At 37.4% G+C, this 11437-nt stretch overlaps 1 protein-coding gene across 6 annotated transcripts in view; it reads left to right on the top strand.

Moving 5' to 3' along the window:
- The first annotated feature begins 9134 nt into the window (after positions 1 to 9134).
- NEK1 (NIMA related kinase 1) overlaps positions 9135 to 11437 on the top strand; it is a 128204-nt gene continuing 125901 nt past the window's right edge. For all 6 annotated transcript variants that reach the window (XM_025042976.1, XM_015585129.2, XM_006906326.3 and 3 more), the window contains exon 1: positions 9135 to 9703. The gene's annotated coding sequence lies outside the window, so the exon portion shown is untranslated. The remainder of the gene's footprint in view (positions 9704 to 11437) is intronic.

Below are 11437 nucleotides of genomic sequence, written 5' to 3' on the forward strand. Positions count from 1 at the left end.
CGCGTAGACGTGAACGGCCGTGCAGCGTCCGGCCGCCCCAACCCTCCTCCTAGGCGCCTATTGGGCAATGTTGAAACAGTGGGCGGGCCGAGGCTGGGGCGCGGGGAGGAGGAGCCGGGCGTGCTGGCGAGCACCAAGGGGCCGAGCTGGCTGTGAAACCCTTCCTATGATTCAGCTCGCGTCCCTCTCGCTTTGCTGTTTGCCCCTGTGGTGACCTCGCGAAAGGACGGGAGGCGGCCGCCTCGGGGGAAGCAGTCTGAGGCCGCAGGCGCGTGCCGCCCCCGGCGTCATCGCGAAGCTCCGCTACATGCCGGCGAGCGAAGACAGCGTCCCGAAGCAGCACGTGAAATGCTGGCTAGCATCGGTTCCGAAACGGAGAAGCAAAAGCAGCCGTCGAGGGGCGCTACTAACTAAAACGTTAATCGAGAGAAATGTGGGCCGTTGAATTTAGACCAAATACACAGTGCTACCTGTGCTAATAGGTCATCGGCTGGAAATGCAAAAGGGTCACCTCACTTTATTTGTCGCTGCCGGTTATGTTCCTAACATACATGTAAAGTAAATCTTTAACTCGTAGCCATTACTCGTTTTCAAAACTGCTTGGCAGTTAAGTATTTTTAAGAAAATATGTAAAAATTTGTTTTTAAAGTCTAATTTCAACCTACTCAAAACAGTTGAATATGATATTGAAGGATTTTAATCGTAGGCATGACAGACTTAGTCACCTAGATTCAAAAATTCTGCTATATTTGCTTCATTTATATTTAGGTATATATATTTTTTTCCCTGCAGCATGTGAAAGTAGGAAGCAGGTATGATACTTCACACCTAGATACTTGAACATGTATCTACTAAGAATAACTTCTCCAACACAATCAGAATGCCATTATCACGTGTGAAACTAAAGAGCCAAGTTATCTACCCTCAACACCCAAAATCCAATGGTTGGACAGGAATAAGGTAAGAGTTGTAGGTATTCCAGTTCAAAAAGCAGAAGAAAGGTAGGAGTCACTATGCACAAATGCACAGCCACCTTTCACAACCACAGGTAATGAAAGAGTTCTTTGTTCCTCATTACATTAGTTTTTTGTTTGTTTGTTTTTTATGAGAAAAGGAAATCCCCTTTGTGATACCCTCACCCAAAATCCCCTTTGTGATACCCTCACTCAAAAAAGTTTTATTCCTTAGGCCTGAGCACCAGCTTTATCAGCTCATATGTATGTTTCCACCAGCTGACAAACCTCACAGGCTAGGTCACCCATTCATGTTCACTTCTGATTCAGTGCCAGCACCAACCCATGAATCAGGTATCTCTGTCACTTTATTTCAGAATCCCTTTCCCTTCCCTGTCACTAGGCCTTCCATAAAATTATAGTCGTTTATGCAGAGTTCCTTAACTCTGAATGTTAGGCCGCTTAAACAAGCAGCCAAAAAACACCGAAAGTTATTGCTATCTGATCCTTGAACAATGAGGTCTAGTCACCCAACATGTGCAGTAATTAGAGGACCATTCAAGTGACCTTTGTAGGATCAAGGAATTCAGCTTCTTGCAATTAAACTACACCCTACTATAGTGAATATTCTAAAAAGTGTTAATCTGGTTTATTTGGAAAGCCTAAAGATTAAAAAGTCTTCTAAGGACGTATCTTAGAACCTTCCAAAATTAGAGATTTTCTCTCAGTGCCAGGTAAATCCTCTCTCAAGGAGAGGCAGTCTTTTGAGTGCAAGGAATTGGAAATTATGGGCTATCAGACAAAAGAGTTTCACTCTGTTAATTCTTCATAACTTACACTGCTGAATAATACCCAGATATGACCTGCTTCATGTGTGAAATACCTTCCAAATACATTACCAGGTGAGCTATCCCAGAGGTCATGGAAAGAAAGGCTAGCACACCAAAAGAATCAAAGGAGAAAAAACTAATACACTTAGGATAGGGTACAAGAGAGATGGAAAGACCCATAAATGGAAATCTATGGTTATGAAATGTATATATGTCCTGTCTCTCTTTTTAGCACATTAGCTTTCTTGTTGATAGAATGGTAATTGGACCAGAATTGATGTTTGAGCAGAAGTCCAAGGAAGGTGGAAAGATACCTAAGCCAATGACATACTCTGGCTGTATTGGAGAGATGCAAGGCAAGAATGTCTACCCACAGCAGTAGCTTGCCAATTAACCTGTTGAGCAGGTACAGGTTTTATACTTCTTGGGTGGGACACAATATGAGTGTCACCACTGGGTGGCAGAATTAAGACCTGTGAATGTTGACTATCTCCTGTATATTTACTGTGTCATAAATATATAGTGTTTAATGAATATCAGTGCCTTTCGTAGTGCCTCATGAATATTAGGCATCTCTTGGTCTTTCCAGGCTTTTCTATCTATGTTCACAAATATATGCCCTCTTATCTGTCCACCATGTCTCACAAGTTAGTAACTTACTTATCTGTGTTTAACACATGAGTTTTGTCCATCCTATTTATTTCTTCCAGGGCAGAATTGAATATTCTCAAACAACACAGTTCTGGGCTTCAAGCTGGTGTCATGTGATGGTGATGATGTAGTCAAACTTCTTATGATTCTTTTATTACTTTTATCAAGGTATATTTTGTGGAGCCATAGTAATATCCAAGCACAATATTCTTTTCTTTTACTTGGGAAACTATTGGATGAATTTCTTAGATTAATTTTTAGAAAAATGTTGAAAATCAAGCAAAAAATTTTCTTAGCTAAGTGGAATTTTTCACAAGAGATTGACAGACATTATATGTTTTCTTCTCATTCCACATATGTAGCGTAATTTTGGAAAGAGGCGCATAGACTGAGAATAATAGACAATAGTCAGTCTATTAACTATATCTGCTTTCTATGATCCTTTTATAAATCCTAAATCCTTTTATGGTAGTGTATTAGTTCTTACATGGGGATTATCCCAGGCTCTCTTATAAGTGGGCAAGTAGAAGTCTACTTGCATATTTGGTTTTGTAATATTATTTATATTATGCACCACTTTATTCCTTTATGAGAACTTATCTGTTTTAAAATCTTTGATTTCTGACATAAATAACCATATTGTCAGTAGTTCTCAACCTTCACTTTGCATTGGAACCATCTAGGGAGCTTCAAAAAAAAAAAATACCCTTGCTTGGGCCCCACTCTCAGAAATTCTGTTTTAATTCCTCCAAGTTTGGGCCTGAGCATCTATATTTTTAATTATTCCAGTTAATAAGCAGGACTCAGAAGCAGTACATTAGACATGGGATAATCTATTTAAACAAAGTCTTATGTGATAGTTTGGTGATAAAACAATTAATTCCATCTAGGGAAGAATTTTCCCTAATTCCTCTGGTATTGCTGTTAGAGAATCTGGGTGTTTCAGATGGTAAAGACTATAGCTAGATCCTTCGAACATTTCCTTTATGTGCCCTAATGTGAGTACTTTCAACTGGATCTCATTTCTTCTCAGCAAGTGTTACAGAAGGGATCCTGTTGATTGGGGTTCTTAACAGATCCTTTACACTGAGGAGGATGATAAAGAGGGAGTTTCCTAGGGCTGAGATAATTCTCAAGAAGTGTTTATCGATCTAGCGGTGGGCTTTTCCCACACAATAAAAATATATCAATCAATTTGATCTCCATATTCTGCTCCTGGAAGCTTAAGAGAATAGAAGTTTGTATTAGTATCCTATTGTAACAAATTCCCACAAATGTAGTGGCTTGAAACAACACATTTATTATCTTTGAGTTCTGTAGGTTAGAAGTCAAACCTACAGAACTAAATCTCACTGGCTAAAATCAAGGTGTTGGCAGAGTTATATTTCCTTTTAGAGGTTCTAGGGGAGAATCTGTTTCTGTGTCTTTTGCAGCTTCTAGAGGCCACATCTTGGCTCATTGCCCGCTTCCTCCATCTTCAAATCCAGTAACGATGGATTGAATCCTTTCCATATCCTATCATTCTGAACTTTTTTCCATAGCCACATCTCCCTCGGACTCTCTTGTTTTCCTCTTTCAATTTAAGGATGCTTGTGATTACATTGAGCCCACCTGGATAATCTAGGCGCATCTCAAGGTCAGTTGATTGACAACTTTAATTCTTCCTTGCCTTGTAACCTAATATATTCACAGATTGCAGGGATTAGGGGGCAGGGATATCTTTGGGTGGCCATCATTCTGCCTACCATAGGTTGCTTAAGTCACCTTTTGACCATAGGTATTATATGCATTTTTAAAAAGCCCTCACTGGGGCGGGGGAATTGGTTAAAGGTGTTCAAAGGTTGTAAGATAAATTAGTACCGAGGATGTAATGTACAGCATGATGACTGTAGGTAACACTGTTGTATGGTGTATTTGAAAGTTGTCTCATCACAAGAAAAAAAAAAATTTTTTTTATGTCTTTATGAGATGATAGATGTTAACCAAACTTACTGTGGTAATCACTTCACATTATATATAAGTTAAATCATTATTTTGTATACCTTAAAGTTATACTGTATGTCAGTTACATCTCGAAACTGGAAACAAAATGAAACAAGCAAACAAAAATAAATAAACTCTCAGGAAGTATTTAGAAACATCGAAAAATGAGTTATGTGAGTCAAGTCAGGTTATTCTACTTTAAATCATATGTTTTGGGTTAGAATTGAATTGAAGCAGTAATAACAAAACTCTACCAATACTCAAATTAGCTCGCCCACAGACCAACCAACAAAACTTTTAAGCCCTTAAGGAAAGAATTCACAGTGGTGTTTACTTATTCCAACCAAGTCTAGGACTGCTTGTTCACTAGTCTTGCTGGTACCCTGGCAGGTATAAACACAAACAGATGGTAGACATTACCAGTGAGTGGAGGCGATGTAAGTCATTGCCTTCTGCCAGCAATTCCACCACTTAGGGAGTGGCAGGTTTTAATGTGCTATTTTATAAAATTAACAAAATAAATGAAAAAGAGCACTAGGAATCATATTGCGTTTCTTTTAGATTCTTACTCCCTGGCCTTTGTCAAGTTAATGTAAGTTTTCTTTGAAGTAAAAAATCTAGAGGTAGGATTATATCCCGTTAACAACTTAAATACTTGAAAAACAGTTATACAGAAAATCAGGGAAATGAACAAGGCTGTATAGATCATTTCATGTGTTTCTGAGTTGTTTCAGAAAAAGAACTTTGATTTTACTACTTGTGTTTCAGACACATTGGCAAGAGGAAGTGAAAGGGATGTAGATGTTCTACTAGGAAAATAGTGATATGGTTCTAATCTAGAATTTTCTTCTGATTCCATCTTCATCAGGGAAGTAATTGAAAATGACCTTGTCTTATCCTTTGCCTTTTTCCCTAAGAAAGAACATGAAATTATCGAGTAGATTTACACCCCTGATTACATTTGAAGCCTTCAACATTGCAATCAATCTTCCAGTTTCATGTGATTCTTTCCTACAAAACTCCTGTCTAAGCCTCGTTGGAACTTGATACACTCTGAGCTATTTCAACCAAGTACATTCTCAGTTCAGTCTCAGGATGTGACTTCTTTCTCAGGCTCTGCACAGCTAAGGGCTCAATGTTTTGCTTTATTCTTCCTAACTAAAAATAGATTAAATCTGCCTCTTCAGAATGCTGACAATTCTACGGGCTCTTGCAGGTAACCTAACCCAGAAAGCTGGAAACTCAAGAACTGATAAGATAACTTTTATCTTTGTATTGAGCTAGTTCTACCTGATTAAGATCCAGAAATTCAGCAGGCTGTTACTGTTTAAACCTAAGCTATACGTAGCTAATGGTTAGCTCAAACTATGTAAACCTAGATAGAGATGGCTCTCAGGAATTGGCTTAAAAATAAAAATTCCTCTCTTAGAAGGTAGAAAGAGCCCTAAATGCAAAGACACTTTTTCTCTCTCTTGGATGTGAATATCATATGTCTGCAAGAGATCTAGATTTTAAGAGAATCCTTTTCCTCATACTTAAGGTTTTAAGGCTTTTTCTTCAATCACAAAAGATTGCTTGTATGGCCATATAGTTTGATCAAAAATATGCACCTACATAAATGCGTGGTCTTTTAATAACTTCACAAAAGAAAATATTCAGTGTAATTCTACTATCAACTATTTGCTCTAATTTGTTATCCTCTATTTTGTTTTATCTTGTAACCTGCTTTCTAGAAAGAACAAATAAAAATGTCTGAGCCTCGAATATGTCTATTCCTGCCATCTAGCATAGTGCTTAGTCCATTGTTAATAAATTATATTTCTGAATAATCTCAGGTAGAACAACACTTCAGTAATATAACTAGTCCCTTTCCACTTGCCATATTATATACTACTATTTTATTATTTTCCTACTAGAAAGGAGGCCTACAAGTATAACTTTACATGTAAGTTTACAAATAATTACTATAATTTTAAAAATTAATTTAGCATTGATATTTCTTTTTCAAAATGGAAATATTGGTATAGTATTTCTCGATTATTAAAACAAACTTTTTCTTTTTTAATAGACAACATGAGCATGAGACCAATAGGTAAATGGAAGAGAAATCCATTAATAGATATAAATATAAGTAGGAAATTCAATATAATAAAGTTTACATTTCAAATCAGTAGAGAAGGAAATCACATTTAATAAATGATTTTGGCATAACTAGCTTTCTTCCAAAAGAATATAAAGCTAGTCTCTATGTGTTAATCACATACAAAAACAAATTTCAAATGCATTAAACTTATTAAACAATTAAACAAGAACATTGAGATTATTTGTATAATTTTGGAGATGAAGGAATATTCGCTTGGCAGATTGAGAAGCCTAAATGACAAAAAGTCTACCATATTTGACCACATACAAATTTGCAAATTTCTGCATGGCCAAAGATATCTTAAAAAGTACTAAAACATTGGTGAGAGACTGCCAGAAAATATTTGTTCAATAATATGACAAAGTCATTTCCATATTTTACAAACAGCACAAAATGATGAAAAGATATATAGAAAAGGGCAAGGGATATAAAAAGCAGATACTGAGGAAGAAATTCAAAAGTTTTGCAAAATTAAGAAACATCCAGTGGTGGTAGAAATAGGCACTTTTTGTATAAAGCTGTTGGGAGTGTGAATTTCTTGAACTTCTGAAAAGTAATCCAGGTGTAGTAGATAGTCTGTAAATATGACCACTACTGATTCCTTCCCTGCCTGTAAATCTTGTCTGGCCTTTAACCTTATTTTCACCAAGAATGTGGCAGAAGTGACACCATATCTGTTTCTGGCCTAGCCTTTAAAAGGACTGGCACGTTCAATTTCTTCCTTAATAGAAGCCAGCTTTTAAGGGTAATGACTGTCCTAAGACCATAATTTTTTGTGCAACCCAGGCTACCCATGTGGAGAAAGAGAATTGTGGAGGAGTACCAAAGCACCAGACATGTGAGGAAAGCTTCTTGGACCATCCAGACCAGCACAGTTGCCAGCTCAATGAAACTAAGTGAATGAGCCTAGCCAAAGCCATGTGGAGCAAAAGAACCACTCAGCAGAACTCTGTCTAATTTCCTGGCCACAAAATTGTGAGAAATAATACAATAAATCGTTGCTTTCAGTCACTAAGTTTTAGGATGGTTTGTTACACAGCCATATATAACCAAAGCACAGGAATACCTTTTAGAGAGAGAAAAAAGCATACTTTTTGACTCAGCAAACTCACTTAAAAGATTTTGGTACATTCATAACATGGAATATTGATATCATTAACAAGGAATAGTTGATCTCTAGAGAGATGCTCATGATATACTGTTAAAATGCAAGTTGAAAAATAATATGTATACTATAATCTCATTTTTAAATATTAAAACAAGTACATATAAATAAATGCTCACTTATATTTTTATGAGCATAGAGAAAAATGTAGATAATATTCATGAAATTGTTAACATTGTCCTCCTGGAGGAGTAAGCGTGGGGTGAGTTCTGAAAACAGAGCATGCTTTCTACAAAGACTAGCAGTTTATATTCATACTAACAGTTTATGACAGGAACCTAAGGAATTGTCAAAGGAGATATCTGACTAACCATTCTTTATAAAAGCAGCAAAAAAGATTTTGCTAGATTAGCAATTGTCAATGTTTTCATGCTGCTTTTCTGTATAAAGGGATGTGGGTAGAACTAGGGTTATTGTGCATTCAGACACCAAAATTCCTACTGACTGACTGGGGGTGGAAGGGTCTAAGGAGGTTAGGCTGGCAGTAAGAAAATGCGGAAAACAAGTCTTGCTTGGAGATTGAGGAATAAATGAACAAAGCAGATTTTCTCCAGTTTGCCAGGTTGGATAACTTGCACTGCCATCTTCTGGCAAAGAAGCCAAAACTTTTAATTTCCGTGCTAGAAATAAAGTTGGTCTTATAAAACAAGACTAAACCAAAGACTGGCAAGAAAACCCAGAGGTCTTGGTGTTGGGTGTGTTGAGGAGGGGTCGAGAGAGAAGGAAGCTGATTTCTTTGAAGAAAAAGTTGAATCATTTGACCCCTGAGATCTCTGGCAAAATCTATGGTCTCCGAGCTACATACAACATGTTTACAGCTGGTACATCTTGGAGCCATACCATCCCGCTTCAGCTTCAAGTTTGGATTTTCCCGCATCTCCACGTAAGGCTACCCAGATTTTCCCTTATTACAGAAAAATCTGTTTCTTAGAAAGCTCTGCCATGAAAAAAGGTACTTGGATTACTAAACCTTTCAATATACCGGCAAGTAATTTATACACAGATTAGATGTAAAGTTGTAGGAAACCACAAATATACCTTGAAAAAAAAAATGCTTTTCAAGACTTAAAAGTTCTTTAATCATCCAAAATATACTAGATAAAGGCTTGCTTTTTAAAGCAAAATTACTTTAAAATGTGGCACCCCGAATAGCCCTTTTTTAAAAAGTCCTTTTCTCTGTGCAGTATCTATGTATGAGACAAGTTTATAATATACTTTATTCCAAATCAACTTCCAGTAGTGAGTTCTCGCCCTTATCTCGCTCTGCTATAATCCTTTAAACTTCTCTTTTTTTTTTTTCCATCTTCTTACTTAACATCTACCGCGAGCAGTGCCCTGGCCACGCCCCGCCGCTGTATCCCGGCCACCTCCGCTGCGCGCGCGCTGACGTCACACGCCAGCGCCAGTGACGCGCCGTCCTGTCCACGTTCTGTACTCACTCGAGGGTTTAGGGGCGGTAGGGTTTGAGTCAGTCTGGCGTCCCAAGCATTTCTCCGCATAACCCGGAGTCTAAAGCGGGCATTGCGAAGCAGGAGGACGTGGCAGGCAGGTAGCCTTCCAATCTCAAATCCCGCCCGACCCCTACTCCGCTGAGGCCACTAGCAGCCGCCTCTGAAGTTGGAGAGGCGGTAACTGAGGCACTCCCCCTGCTGCCGCCCGCCGTTTCCAAGGGACTCAGCAACCAGTTTGTTTCGTCCAGGAAGTGTATACCTGTTTCACGGGGCGTTGCCCGAGGCAGGACTGAGTCAAGCTTGAGCGGTCAGCCAAAGGCTAGTGTCAGGTGTGGGAGTGTCACTGCCCCCTTTCATACTGGGCTGTGAGCTCCGGGTTAGACAGACTTAGTTTCTCTTTCAAGATGTTATTTTCGAAATGCGGGATAATGCTTCTGCCTCAATAAGCCTAATAGGAAGACTGCCACACCTAGACTTTTGCTTATCGATCGTCACCGTCATTCCTACTAACGCCCTGTGTCGTTGAGGTGAGTTGCACTTGGGGGAAGCAATGATGTGCAAAATAGTAAAGTCATATTGTAAATGAGGAAACCTTAGATTCGTTCACGTAGAGATTGCATGGATACCTACCTTAAATGCACGGAAAAATAATATCCTTTTCTCATTAGAATGTTAATTCTCCAAAGAACAGCATGTTTTACAAAGCAATCCTCGGACATTATTTAAAAAGCTAGAATGATAATGGAATTAAAATAATAGAAATCTTGGTGTGGATAAGCATCTACACGCTTATATGTTGTCTCTGATCTTAAATTACACATACATTTTAATTAGAAAATGAGTAGCAGCTGATAGCCTATAATCTTATATTTCAGTTTCCATAAGTTGAAAAATTTCCATATGTAAAGTATTAGAAGTTCTATTTTCACAGTTCATCATAATTTTTTTTTATGCAGGCCTAATTTTTTATTCTCTAAGATCCACCTACAAGAAGCAGAAAAATGTTTTATTGCCATTCTAAATAACATCAGAAATATTTATGAAGGCTTAAAAGTAATATCCAAAATGTGCTGGTAATAGCCTTTTCTTGTGATGCAGCAATATTGTAGACATAATGGAGATGAGCCAAATATAGGGAGAAGTAGTCCTTTGTTTCTAGTTTAGGTTTGTCTGGTATTAGAGGATCCACAGCTCTACCTAGTTTAAAATTGGGCATTGTTCTAGGTGAAAGGTAAGGAGTCTATTTTGTGGGAAAGCAGGTTTTTGCACAATAAGTCACCATTAGAAGTTTAGTAAGGGTTATGGAACTTGGCCACAGGAGTTCTTCTGAGGTCATTTTAATAATACATGGATATTGAATTCCAGGTAAATTTTATTCTGATCTATCTTCTAAATCATGGTCATGACACCATTTCATGAATATAAATTATTTACATATTGGTAGTTTCCATTAAGGAAGCCATTAATTGTTGCCTGAAGAGACTTTCAGAGAAAAGAAACAAAAATTTTGAAAAAAAAAAAAAGGAGTATGAATCCCATTTTTGCTTTCTGCTTTTTTGAGTAATGAGCAATCAGGCAGGGACTTTCCTTACTGAGAAGAGAAATTGACTCCCTCACTCAATTCCAAATAGTGTTTATTATTTTGAGAGAACTATATATAGAGATTGTAGGTGCAGAGAGTACCATAGACTTCTTGAAATCTGTGGACATTCCTTTACCAATGTTTCCCTTTAGAACACCAAATAGCTGATACAGCTGAAGAGACTTAATGTCCCATATTGTTGAGGATAAAGTTTTTCATTCATATACTCTGACTTTTTTCATAATCGTGCACAAAATTTTATTATGCTAAACATTACTTATTTGTGGCTTTTTGTGAGGAAAGATGTCTAATTTCACTAGAGGCAAGATTTTTTTTCTGGAGCATGGATACATACTTGAAAACAATAGTGATGCCATATAGAAAAACTTTGAATGTCAGGGTTAGAAGTTTGGAAATGGGGAACTCTTCAATATTTTAACCAGAGAAATTGATTTAGGTAGCATTCTTCCTAGTTTTTTCTATCAGTATTTATTATTGTTTTTAAATTTAAATTTAATTCATTGTTTTGAATAGAAGGTATAAAATTCAGAAGGTATAAGGGATTGAAAAATCATCCTCTCAACTAAGTTCTCTTCCCTGAAGGCAGTCAGTATTACCAGTTTATTGTGTATTCTTTCAGAGATATTACATATATAAGCAATTATGTGTGTGTGCATGT

Source organism: Pteropus alecto, unplaced genomic scaffold, assembly GCF_000325575.1.
Source record: "Pteropus alecto unplaced genomic scaffold, ASM32557v1 scaffold50, whole genome shotgun sequence".
Lineage (NCBI taxonomy): Eukaryota > Metazoa > Chordata > Mammalia > Chiroptera > Pteropodidae > Pteropus > Pteropus alecto.